The 13,973-nt window shown below is 43.8% G+C and overlaps 1 protein-coding gene across 5 annotated transcripts in view; it reads left to right on the top strand.

Moving 5' to 3' along the window:
* bnc2 (basonuclin zinc finger protein 2) overlaps positions 1–13,973 on the top strand; it is a 171,277-nt gene that overhangs the window by 130,430 nt on the left and 26,874 nt on the right. The window lies entirely within an intron of this gene.

The raw sequence follows: 13,973 nt of genomic DNA, 5'->3' as shown, positions 1-13,973 counted from the left end.
TGATTTTTTTTAAACTAAAAAAACATGTTTATTGACTGTCATATTTAATACAAAATAAACACCAGCGCCTGTACTAGTTATTATTAAGTCAGTTTTCATTTATATTGAGAATTGACCCTATTAAATAATATAAACAAGCATCAAAGTGCCACATTTGAGAAGCTAAAAAAAACAACTAGATTTTTGAGATTTTTGCTCCATTGAATAACAGCAATTAAGTGATTTGTTTTTTGCGGCTGCGTCAGCTTGAAAATCCCCTTGCGCCTTTTCATCGTTCTAACCCGACGTTTTCCCTGAGAAACCTGACTCAATGCGTTAAGTCTGCAGTGTGAGAAAGCCTTGCATTGAGCAACCACTGGAGCGCTGGTGCTTCCCATAGTTGTAGCCTCTGTGTTTTTATCAGCTGGTTCTAATAGTCAGCTGGTGGGATCACTGTTGCTCAACTGCTCAGCCTCATGTCACGCTACTGACTAAATCCTCTAGATCTCCTCGGAAGGGCTTCAAAGGGGCCGCGGCCACAGAGAAGCAGCCAGTCACTTAAGGACAGTAAGTAGTCATTGTACGGCCCTATTAGCCCGTAAGTAGCTATGAAATTCAATCATCTTCACCGAGCCTCCGGGCGACGCCTTATGTCAGGGGCGTGTTTCCCACCGCTGCATCGCACTAAATGAGAGATAAAAATGAGACGAACTTTATTGCAGATGATAGATAATAAGTTGTCTTTTTTTTATACTCGTGTCAGGGGACATTATTCGATGATAAATTACTTTAGCGTAATCCTGGCAGTCTGGCTTTCAAAGGGTTGCTTGTACTGATGTAGGATTTGAACGAAGGTACTGAGGCCACAGGAGTAACGGAATTAATTTTTATTTCAATAAGATATGATATAAATTACTGCCATTACCAAGAAGATGCGTGCATGATTTCGGAACTAGTATGATGTAACGAAGCCTCTCGTCAACGCACATTTTACAGCGTGTTTGAAGGTCGTCAGCAGTGGACTGCTTTTATTTAAACTTGCTTATTCTGCCTTTATTATTTCCAGTAGGAACTGACGATTGTCCCAGTAGGTTGAGTATGATCACAGCGAGCGAGCCAAACACCTACATACCTTACGCACAGTATACATTGATGTACAAAAATAAACATCAGCAATCATTCATGTGTTGTTCATTCATATCAGAAGCATCGGTGGATGCTTCTGCATAAGAACGTTTGGGTTAACTACCGTGATTACAGCCTCTCAAATCAAGACTTGATTACCCTGCAGGGCAGACTCGTTTACTTTACAGTAAAGGAATATTATAAATAGTGTTTTATTTCAACTTAACTGTATAAATAAACCTTAACGTCTCAGGCATTCAGTTCATTTAAACTCTATATTTTACCCATGATAAAAACTCAGCAACTTATCAAATGGTGTTTCTGTCTTTCTTTCTTTCTTTTAAATTTTTTTTATAGGCTGACATTGAATAACCTTAAAATGTCTGTGGAATCATCAAAATTGGAGCTAAGAGGTTTTCCACCAGAGAGTGATGGCTGATAGTTATGCACGTGTGCCTGTGGTGGGGTTTTTTACCCTTTAAGCTGCTTTCCCTGCGATTTCTCCCATATTCCCCTGATTTCAGGTTCAATCCAAGGCAGTATGTGAACAACACAGACACATTTATTGGTTGCCAGGATCTTTTTTTTTTTTTTTGCCCTTCATCTTGGCAGGACTTTTACCTTGTCCACTGCTCAGGCCTTCGTGCTTTTCTCCCTCCGTCCTCCCTCCTCTCCCATGGTTGCTTCCAGACAGACCCTCGGCCAATGTGCACCAGATGCCCCCACCCCTCCAAGACAACCGCCGCCGCTGCCGCCCCATCCCACAGCCTGTCACTGCTCACTCCTCTGTTCGATACCGACAGATGGAATTGCTATCAGCGCTGGCTTCTCTCTGTCTCAGCCTCTGTCTTCCACACTCCCTGCTGTCTATTTTGTCTTCTTCTTTCTTATCCCGTACCAAGTAAAAAAACAAGTAAAGAGAGAGAGAAAGACTGAGTGGAAATAGAGAGAGAGATAGAGCCTTTGCAGCCAACATGTGGGCTGAAGCCCAGGGTTTTCCTGAGCGACATTTTCAGTAATGTTCTGTCCTTGTAGAACATTGGGCTGCCTCCGCTTTTATGAGATGTGGTTTTCCTGACTCCACATAGCTTCCAGGAGACCCAGATGGAACCGCTAACAACCACCACCGCCACACAACCGCACACACTCTATACACACACACACACACACACACACACACACACACACACACACACACACACAAACAGCCTTACCCTAATTGCACGCACACTCAGAGGAATGCTTATTCAAACTATCGCACACACATACAGCCACAAAATCACACTCATCCACCCGAAAAGCTCTCCAACATGGGGCTTTGTTTCAGTGGCAGACGTCCATGCACGAGGATGTGTTTAATGTGAATTATGCTGTAAAACATCTTCGATTTTTTTCTATTGTTATTATTATTATTATTATTACTCACTTGGTAAATATGTTGCTTCCCCTGTGAGTCTTCACATCGAAGTTAGGTGTAGATTTTTGGGAGAAAACAAAAAAAAAAAAAAAGAACTGTAATGTTGTACATGTGTACTTACACATGTGGAATATGGGATGTAATTACATGGATTAGGGTGCAACAGTGTTTGTGTAAGGCAGGAAACCATTTCCAGTTGCAGGTGGGTCCTAAGGCCTCAGTGAAGGTACCACTCTGCTTCTCTATAGTGGTTTAGAAAGGTATTTACTGAGTTAGAGTCACATTTCAAAATTTCTGTCTCCTTTTTTTCTTGCCTTTCTCCCACTCCACTCCCCCTCCCGTCTTCTGTCTCTCACTCTGTCAACTGTGAAGGTCACCATATCTCTTGATCCTCGCCTGAGAAACTTCCATTTTAGGTAGTCAGGCTGTGCACAACAACATTTTTTGGACACAATCCCCTTCTCCATTCTCCTCCATACGGCACACTTGTAACCCCCATTTTCCTCCTGTCCTCCTGTCCTCCTCTCCACCCTCCATCACCTCCAAATGCCCCCCTCCCACCCCCTCTCAGAACCTGTTTTCTGTTATCACAACTTAATGCCTCACCCTGGGAGATGGACGGGGGAGAAAGCATTCTCCTAAGGTGGAAATTCTTATGTTCATATGGTTATGATTTGGTGGGGAGGTCAGGCTCGATTTTTGCTGGAAGGCTTATGGTTGGCTCTGTGCTGGCCGTACTGGGCTCCAGACACTTCAAAGACAGCCGGTGTACTGAATCAAGGTGATTCTTACCCCCTTTGTATGCACACACACACAGACACACACTTGTCCTCCCTAGGGCTCTTAAGGGTGTCTTCTTCCTTCTTATTCTCAATCACTCACCTCTTAGTAAGCTAGAGATAAAAGGATGCGATTTCAGATAAGAGGATCAGCCAGAGAAAGGTAGATCAGCATTATCAGTAAGGCATTAAAACCACACCATTTGATAACACAGCCAATTTTGCATGTTGAAAAATACTTTTCAACAAGAAACGTCCAGTCCGACACGCACCATGTGATAATATGCAATCGAAAAATTATGCAATGTTTGCAGAATCTGTAAACCTTTAAACTGTCCCTTTTCTCACAGCTTGAAGAGCTCGCAGCCAGCTCCTTATACAAGACCTGCCCATGCCAAATCCTCAGTCCCTCACTCTTGAATCCTTAGCCCGAGCCCTCAAATGAATTCAAGCTGGAGAAGAAAGGTTATGAGCAGGTTACATTGTATGCAGGAATTTGGGAAATAATTCCTCTTATATTGGATTTGGAAGGTAGTCTGAATTTTACCATAGATTCAACAAGGCCTCACAAGCTGCTGCACAAATTCAGAGGAAAAAAAATGATATATAATGATATGAAACCAGTTTTTCTGCTTGGTTTTACATAGTTTAAGCCCATTTGACTGTGTCATGCAGTGAAGGTAGAAAAACAAGAATATTCTAGTGTTTCGTGTAGTGTGTCGTCTTTAACCAGTAGTCTGGCTGACTGAACGTGTTGGATTACTTGCATTTTAAAATATTTTCTGCTCATGTCTTTGTTTTGGCAGAATATTAGGGATATATTTTCGATATTTTTGCAGTGTGTCATGACAGAAAGGAGTTACCTGTAAGCATGACCTCAGTTGTGCCATGACATGACTCATTCACTGACCTGACATCATTTTCAAGCAATTACACCACATTACAAAAATCCCTAAGTGCATCAATTACATGCTTGTTGGCCATATGTAGACTTCAAAATATTATTTTAACTAAAACAGGGTGATCCAGTCTGTAATCAAATTCATAAATCAGGTATATTCAATGTCCAAATATGTGAGTGATGCATGTGTTTGAGTGTGCATGTCTGAGGAGATGGATCTAAAGGAATCTGATTGGGAAGGCAACATGCTGTGCAGGGCAAACATTGCAAGGGAAAATGATATGCTTAGCATACATGGTCAGGTCTAGGGGCTCCAATGGGATCCCAGTTGGGGTTTTTATCAAACCACACTCACAGGCACACACACGCACAAACACACACATACACACAAGGTATATCCCTCTCAAATCCCCATGATCAGCCTGACTTCAAAGTCTAGTAGCCAATGCTACAGCTTTATCTGAGACGCTGGTTTGATTCCCTGGCTCCATCTCTTCCCATGGACCCCACTCTAACACACACACCCTCCTTTCTACGAACTTTCAGCCTCTCTCTGAGAAAAGTAGCTATCGCTGTCCACTTGTCTCAAAGTGGAGAAAAGGGGCCACCGGTGCTTTTCTTCTTCCCTCCTAAGTTCCACCCGCATGTCATAATTAGAATAAAAAAGGAATATTCTGCCTATATTAATGGGCGCCCTCTTTCTCTTTATCCCCTCTGAACACATCGTTCCTCCTCCTCGGCGGTTTCATGTGATATGCGCTACACTGATCAGTGTAATGGGATCTCTGGTTCTCTCGCAGCGCATTTGCCTTTCTCTTTTTACCCAGTGTCCATGTCCCAGGAAACTACCCTCAATAGGTCCTTGCTGGAAGCCGAAGCATCCCAGGAGAGACTTCCACAGTCATCCATACGCCCTAATTGAAACTGGGGATCTACCAGGCTGTTATCAGGAATTTTTATTTACCTCAGCCAGCCTCTGTCCTCTTTACTTTTCAAAGGAGCCCATGTTATAATTACCTCCTCAAACAGAATCCCCCCTCTTTCTGTCAGCATCCCTCGCTGCATAGATCCTTTTCATAAGTTATAATATCCTGTCTTGCCTGCATTGGAAGGAGGAAATGGCTTCTGAATTCTGAAGTAGCTTTTCAGGGGGCTGGGGATGGCTTGTTGTTGCAGAGGGAAATTGAATTTTACTTCAAGGTCAGCGACACTAATGACGGTGTGGGAAGGTGTTGATCCCGTGTAGCACTGGTTTGTCTAGCAGCATCCCACTGTATCGATCCACATGAGATATTCCAGTCCTGCATTGATTGTCACACTGAATTGTTTAGGGAGTGCTGTGGAAATTACTTGTGTAGAATAAGCACTGACTGGGGACTTTTGTGGACAGAAAAATAGAGATTTCAGACTAAAAAGCACCGACAGAAGTAGAAGAAGTACAATCACGGCAATAATGGACAATACGTAAATTCTCAAACGATGAGAAACTATGATTTATCTGACGGTTCGTATGGCAGCTCAAAGTGGAAATGTCCCTTTAGAGGCCGAAATGTTCACAAATACTCACATCATACAGGTTTCCCTGAGAGTGAGAATTTTAACCAATCACTTTCATTTGCCTGCATTTTATATGCAAGATGGTTAGTTATGGGTAAATGCCCCACGGTGTGAGTGAATGTGTGTCACTTCCCCCACAAATGGAAACATTTAGACACTGAAGTGTGTCCTGAGGTGAGAGATGTAGAAGCTCTCACTCATAAAGTAGCGGGGAGGCGGCTTGTGGAGGAAATGAGCTAGGCAGACTGGTGGAGGGAAAGGAGTGTGACACACACATCGGAGGACCTCACACACACACACATGCCGGTGAACCACACACTGGAGAGTACTGTAGTTGTCCTTTGCACCATTTCTATCACCGTTTCATTTTTCACCAGTGGCCCCAGCTGTGTTTGACTTCCTGTATTTTCTACGTGATGCTGTGGTGTCATTGGCAGAGAGGACACAGCTTGCACTGTACCGCTGTGTTGTGCGGCACTGGTTAAAATGTTAACTGACCCCATCGTGAACCGACACCAGTGGTGAGACACCTGTGGAAGTTTGCCGCCGAATACAAAATAATGTGTGATGGTTTGCTGAAACAGAACAGACCCATTTGAGTTTAGGCTTAAGTGACTGGTTTGTGCATTTTTGTAGGTCAGCACCTCACCAGCGTATTGTAAAGCCCTAATCCTTTCACTCTTTCTCTCTTTCTCTCTGATGCGTTTTGCCTGAGTGCCTTTATTAAGCAGGATGACCTGTCATGCAGGTGTGAGGAGAAGGCGATGACTCCCGTGCCCACCCCACATCCTCATTCTCTCTTCCTCCCTCTGCTACTGGTCTAAAGAAAGACACTGCCTCTCCAGCACCAATTGGTCTGGCTTCACTTCACATGAGACAGGAGAGGAGAAGTGGACAAAGGGTTTGAGGAAGGGTAGGGGAAGGAGGGGTTGGGGCTAGAGTGATGCTTCAGTGTGAGGGCAAATCTGTGCACTTCACTTTTAAGGAAGAAACTTTAAAGTCGAATTCCATCATAGGTCAATCCGTTTGTTTGCTTTTTGTTGTTAATGGTGATTGATATTAGCATGCATTTGAAGCTTAAAGACATTTTTTCTGTTTATTTTTTATTTTTTTTATTCCCAGCAATGCCAATAAACAATCAGCGCATTAAGTGGCGAGCAAATGGAATCAATTCATCCAGTTTTGCGCAGATGAGTGCAGAAAACGAGGCGTGAAGCAGCTGCTCTCTGTGTTTGGAGTCCCTAATTAGGAGCCCATTACAAAGCATCTCAGCATGGTGCTACCCTGATTGTTTATTAGAATTTCACTAAGGTGAAGGCGAGTGAGAGAGAGAGAAAAGGCGACTAATAATAGTAATAAATGGCTAATAAATGTATACCTAACAGAGAGCGAGAGACACACACACACGCAGCCTTGGTGAATGCCAGCCCCTGGGCTGCCTACAAAACTACTCTTGTAAAAAGTGAGGGAAAAAAAATTAAAATCTCTTGCAGCACTGTGAATATGCTTGGCTCAGTCCTCTTAAAGTCTGTCTTATTAAATGGGTAAGTGGCTGAGTGCTGGGACCACCAAGTGAGCTGTGCTGTCACTGGCACACTGCTCTCTGTGGGCTGAGTGCTGCAGACACAGACAGGATATGATACACGGTCACCAAAAATACTGGTTTTAATCACGATGATACATCAGTTCCTGGCCCTCACAGCTCACCAGTGGCATTGCTAAGTCTTTTCTAGTTCCGGATTTAAAAAAAAAAAAAAAAAATTAATATATATATATACACATATATATTTTAGTTAAAGATGCACATCTAAGGTACTGGCTCCCACAACTCTGGCTTGAAAGTGTGCACATTGGAAGGTAAAGGTTGTAATCAACAAAGACAACTGGGCTCTGAGAAGGGGGAGGATCAATAGACTGCTACAGGTGACTGACCTCAGTGAGCACAGACACACGCATGCCAGATCACCCAAAAAAACCCAAAAACATTATTCAGGCGTAGGCACCAGTGAGTTCTTGTGGTTTGCGCTCCTCTGTGTTTTTCTGCTTAATCTTTTGCTCTGTGTGAGTGTGTGTGTGTGAGTGTGTGCACTCTCAAACCCACCAATATTACTCTCTCATCTTCAAGATCCAAGGCTCAGTGCCAGGTGATGCTTTGGTGCCAGGCACTGCCTTATCACCTTCCCCCAGTACACATACACACACACTTACATTCTTACTTAAATGTGCACTTTAAACAAGCATGTTGCAAGAGTTTGTGCACGGGCACTCACACACACTTGGACATGATGATCTGCCCTTTACATAAACAAAGATAAGAGCAGGAACGCTCTGTGCAAGGCCCCAAGAGGCACAAAGCTATTACTGGGAGACCACAGTCGCGTGGCTATGTGCATGTGTGTGCAGTTATGTTTGTGTTTATGTACGGCCAGTTGCAGAGTAGAGCAGCTCAGTTTTGTGTCCCACCGCCATTCACCAGTGCTGCAGCACTAACCACTGCTAACTTTGTGATGGGAGACAGTGGTAGACGGAGGTGTTAATCTTCTCTTTGAGTTGCTGTCAAGATCTTTGCCACCAGCCGACAATATAATCACAGCAAGACGGTGAAAAATGTGCCAAAGGGGTCTGACAATTTGACAATGACTTTGTCAGCAGCAGTGCCTCGCATTAGTGATTGAATCACACCTTTGTCTAGCAGCAAGGCCTACTTAGGTATGGGGTGTGCTTTCTACATCTTGATCCCTGACAAAAATCCAGCCCGTTGAGGTGACACAGTACAAAGCGTTTTTACTACTTTGCCAAGCTGACAAACCTAATTACTGTGGTAAAGTTCCAGGGATCAGTCCTAGATCAAGTCTCCTTAGTACTGTGAGCTGCACACCCAGTGTCCCTCAGGAAAGGCATATCTCAAGATTCCACTGATTTGCAGGATTCCTAAGCTTAAACACTGAGCATGTCACTGAAATTCCCATAGCTTTAACTTTACAGGTTTAGCTGTTACAGGGTAAATGGACTGGTTCTTATATAGCGCTTTTCCACTCTTCTGAGCACTCAAAGCGCTTTACACAACTTGTGCATTCACCCATTCACACCCATTCGCACAAGCACAACTGACATTCACACACGTTCATACTCCGATGAATGCATCGGAGAGCAATTTCGGGTTAGTATCTTGCCCAAGGATATTTGGCATGCAGACTAGGGGAAGCCGGGAATCGAACCACCAACCTTCCGATCAGTAGATGACCTGCTCTACCACCTGAGCTACAGCCACCTGAGCTACAGGGTAGGAAATGTCTGGTTTGCTTTTTGAGTTAGGCAAAATCTCTTTTGTCTATTTGTTATGCAGACTGCTGTAAAGGTTGAGGACCTCCGAGACTTAAATGTTTGTATCAAGGATATCTTATGGGATATGAAAAAAGCATATTGTGGCCTTTTTTTCCAACACAGTATGATTTGAGAGCTAAAAATAGACAGTTCCAGGCACCGTTTCTGGTTGAGCGTCAGAAGCTCACCCTTGTGCAGCAGTGGAATGAATTCCTCGGTATTATGACCACATCAGTTGCTTCAGCTCTTTGAAATAAATGCTGCACACAGTCCCTTTTTTTTTTTTTTTTTTTTGCTGTTATCAGAGCGTCAGCCCAGCCACCTTCTCCCTTTATGGTCATGTTTTGCTAATCTTGCTACTGGCCTGCATGTTTTAAGTTGAAACAGGTGCTGCAGTTAGAACACAATCTTGTATTATTGCAAGCACCTCAGCGCATACTCCTACAAAAGCTGTGTTTTCTTTGCAGATTCCTTTCTTGGCCATGACGCCGGCACCTTGTTTCAGATGAGTTAGAGACTGAAAGAAAGGGGAACATTAAAGTTGGTTTGATATGGGTGACATTTAATATATCGACTTGCTAGGGGTTAGATATACTCGTCAGTGCTCCAGAAAGCATCCATGTGCTCACACTAAACCAGTCAAGACTAAAGTCACGTCCAGTCTGAGTCACAGCTCATCATTTCTTTCTTTCTTTCTTTTCCCCCTCTATCCGCTGTGTGCGTGTTAGCAGGTAGGTGAGTGTTACTGTCTGCCTTAAAATCAAAGAGATATAAAGTAGCCTAAAAATCAATCTGGCACAAGACCCAGCGAAGGTTTCGGCTTTGGTCCCCTCAGCCACCCTCCTCTCTCTTGCCTTTTCTTCCATTTTTATGTCTTAGGATAGAGAGATTAAAGGGAGGGCATGTCTCAACCCTGAAGAACTACCATCAGTCAAAGACGAGCAGTGCCAAGCTCCTCTCTGTCTCCTCTTTCTCTGTCTCTCTATCTGTTGAATACACAGCTTCCCCTGGCGCTCTTTGGCCCCTCTCTTCATCCATAGCCCACTCGCACACACATCACACCCATGATTTACTGTCATAAACTCTCATCTGTGTGCCTTTATGCATGGATGTGAGTCAGTCTGTGTGCATGTGTGTGTACATATGTGATCTTTGCATGGCAGCAGCCACATCAAATACACTAAAGAAGCACTCCTCTGAGACATTACCCCATCCATTCACATCCCCCCACAGTGATTCCAATGCAGCAAAAAAATAAAATAAAAGTCAAACATTTCAAAACCTGAAAAAAATAATAAATAAAAGAAAAGGCAGACTACATCTGGCACAATGTCTGCACTTAAGTTTTCCAAGTATGTGTCTGGGGAGGAGATCTAGTGGGACGGAGCCCGAGTCGGCTTGGAAGCAGTAGAAACGGATGTCACACTGGAAATTTATATAGTGCGGTTCAGGGAGCAACGGCTGTAAATTGACAAGTGATGCTTTTGAGCAGCGTTACCCGTCTGCTTTCTTTTCTCTCATCTTCTATCTTTTTTCCACCCATCTTTTCTTCTTTTAGCATAGCTGTTACCTTTTTACATCTGTGCACGCCCTGAGTGTTATTGTTAACCGGTGAGAGACAAAAACACACCAAAAGGGTAAAGGGGGGGGTGGGCTCTGTGCATAGCCGTGGGGGAAAATTACCTGTATTCCCAGCGTGACATGAAGTCATGACAGACAAAGGCACATCTGAAGCAATCATCTGATCAGAAAAGACGGGGAGCTGTAATACAACAATATGAAAACAAAGTCGCCATGGGAACCTGAAAATGTCAGAAAAAATGTGCTTTAAAAAAATCTGATCAGCTTTAACTACAATTCCTGTCATTTCCTTCTGGAAATTGTTTAATGTGGCCCACACTCTGGGTGTGTGTATGCATCTGTGAACCGACACGTGTGTATACATCTGTGCTAATGTTTCATCGTGCCATTCTACTGTATAAATGTCGCTAATGGCAGCACTCTTCTTCAATAATGCAAGACCTTTTCTCTGTCCCTCCTCCACATCGCATCATGTTTGGAGTGACAGCCAGCGTCCCCTTTCCGCTCAGGCCAACTAAACACGCAGTAACAATTAGAAGACTAGAACACGGGAGGAGGACATTACACTGAAACAGATATACAAAAAGAAGAAACACAACTTACAAATTTGTAGTAATTTGTCAAATTAAGAATTTTTTTGGGGGAAGAGGGGGAGTGAGTTAAACAAGAGCCTCAAGACAAAGACCAGTCATGTTGTTGTGATTCACCAAATTGAAGATTTGATTTGGCCAACATTTTATTCTTCCCTTCCTGAGAGAATAACCATGCATTACACTACAAAAAAAGTCATTTCAAAATAAAACTCCTTAGTTTTTATAGACCTTTACAACGTAAAAGCACAGGTCTGAGCATTTGTCTTACTAAAATAAAAAATATCCTGGTCACAAAATAACAGACACAAACAAAACACTAACATAAAAGTGTTCTAATACTACACAATGTGTTGCAGGAGTTTGAGGAGGACCGCAGAGCTGCAGTTAGCCAAGTACTCCCCAGTTTGACAGTTACAGATTTCAAATGAACATTTTATTAACTGAAAATAATTTTCTATTTTCAAATATAAAAATCCACGAAAATCTTTCTGTGAGCAGCAGTCTTCCTGGTCACACTGCCTTATGGTGCGAGCCAGAGCGAAGTCTGCCTGGAAAATGTTCAGCCACAGCATCTGGTAGATTGTGATTTTCATTCACTAACAACGACACACACCAATTGAGAACAGACAGATGCCAAGACGACCGTGCAGCTCTGTTTTGCTTTGGGAAACATGCTGTCACATCTTGGCCTTCCAGAAAAAGAAAAAAATGGGCAGAAGCATCACCTGGGCGCAGACACGCGACCTCTCTCGCAGTCGCTCCCGTGCACAGGCATGTGAAATGTCACAGGCCTGAACGTCAGTGCGGGTGCCAAGAGGATGATGCCCCCTCAGGGTGACAGCTTGATAAGAAGGCTGAATTATACTGTAGCACCCGTGCAGCATGACATGAGTTACTTGCCACCCCTACCTTCTCTCTTCCGCTCTCTCTCTCTCACCCCTCTCATTAACCTCCAGTCTGATTGCCCCCAGGACTCCCTTGTGCTAATTAGAGGGGGAAATATGTCTACGATGCATGCGCCCTGTACAAACGCGAGCGCACAGTTTTGCGCAGCTGACAGAAAGGCTGCTGTAAAGTGTAGGTGTGAGAATCAAAGGCTCGTCTGCTATTGTTTCATGTATGTTCTGAAAGTGTTGGCAACCGCAGGGTTAACCCCAGCAGGTGACGGTTAGCAGCACTGTTGATCCCCCTTTTTTTCTCTTTTTACACAGACAGCCTTCATCTCTGGAGTGCTCACTTCTTGATTTAGCTGCGCTTGTCTCAACATGACACAATTAGGGATGAAAGGGATATGAAACTGTGAATTGATCATTTTCACCCTGTCAGTCGCTCTCATTACAAAGGCCATTGCTACAGTACAAACAATTTAACAACAGTTTTTGATGACTAACTCAAATAAGATCTGCAAATTAAACGCACTCGGAAAACATATAATTAACGTAATTCCTGCATGTTTTAATGAGGATTGACCTGTGGTGGTGAGATACTCAGTAGGATGCAGATTATCTGATGGCTGGGGGAATCACTTCACACACACACACACACACACACAGACAAAGGCTCACACAATGACTGTTCCCAGCTCCTTGGCGAATTAAAGCCTATTGACAGAGCGGCAGTGCGGCGTCCTCCGGCGCAGACGTTTCTAATAGCACTTTGACATCTCCATTTAGGAGTCCTTTTGTGTCCTAGGGAGCAATTTATGAATAACGAAAGGGCCTATTTTCTTCTTTTGTTTTACATGCTGTTAGGGACAAGCATGAGCTGACACAAACATGTTTTGGGAGTTGTACAGCAAATAGCCATTTGTACCTGGACTGGAGCTGGGGACAACTGGGGAAGGAATAAAAGAGTGGCCGGTATGGACCGAGAGAGGCGCGGGGGAGTGTGTGGAGCGGCCGGGTAAAAGGGAGGGTATATAAGAGCACTTGAGTGCCAGCATAGATGTAGTCACTTCTCCCTGTGGACAAAAACAGGCCCCTCTGCACCATGGCATGATTTTTCACTTTAGCAGGCAGCACTCAGTACTCCTCCTTCAGTCCTCCTCTTCTTTCTCCTCTTCTCTCAGTCCCTGCGTGCTTCAATGATTCCATCATTCCCTTTCATTCACTCTTGACTACAAGGGGCACGAGTGTGCGCTCTTGCACACACACACACAAACACACTTTGACCCATTTGCCCCCCCACCCGCCTTGGGTAGTAAATAATTCCATTGTGAGGGCCATTAGCGAGTATATCAAGGGTTAAGAGGGGAAATGCACAGGCAGTCAGATGGGCGATTAGACAATAAGAAGATGAAACGTCTACTATTGTTGTGTTGCTTATTGTTTCACAGAGCTCACATTAGACCTGTGGCTAATTCATAAGCTTAATGTCCTTTTATCTGCCCCCCTTTTTTTGTCAGCTACATGCTGCAATGATGAAGACATTTACACACACGCGTACACAGACACATACACACATTGTTTTGTAGTGCGACCTTATTCGCATATGGCAGCCGGTTTCTGCCAAAATCTAATGATGAACAGACCTGCTTCCCATCACCATGTAGAATTCAACATCCCTTCAGACTAAAGGAAACGTAAGCTCCAATTGTGTAAAGCACAGAGGACGGAGCCAAAACATGTCGTCTGTCCTCCTGCATTCCTGCGGCAAAAGCATGCTGTTTCGCTTTAACGCTCTGTGTTCCCGCACGAGGATGAGGGCTTACAACAACG

The sequence above is a fragment of the Astatotilapia calliptera genome, chromosome 6 (assembly GCF_900246225.1).
Source record: "Astatotilapia calliptera chromosome 6, fAstCal1.2, whole genome shotgun sequence".
In the NCBI taxonomy this organism is placed as follows: domain Eukaryota; kingdom Metazoa; phylum Chordata; class Actinopteri; order Cichliformes; family Cichlidae; genus Astatotilapia; species Astatotilapia calliptera.
This window is presented reverse-complemented; position numbering and strand designations above follow the sequence as displayed.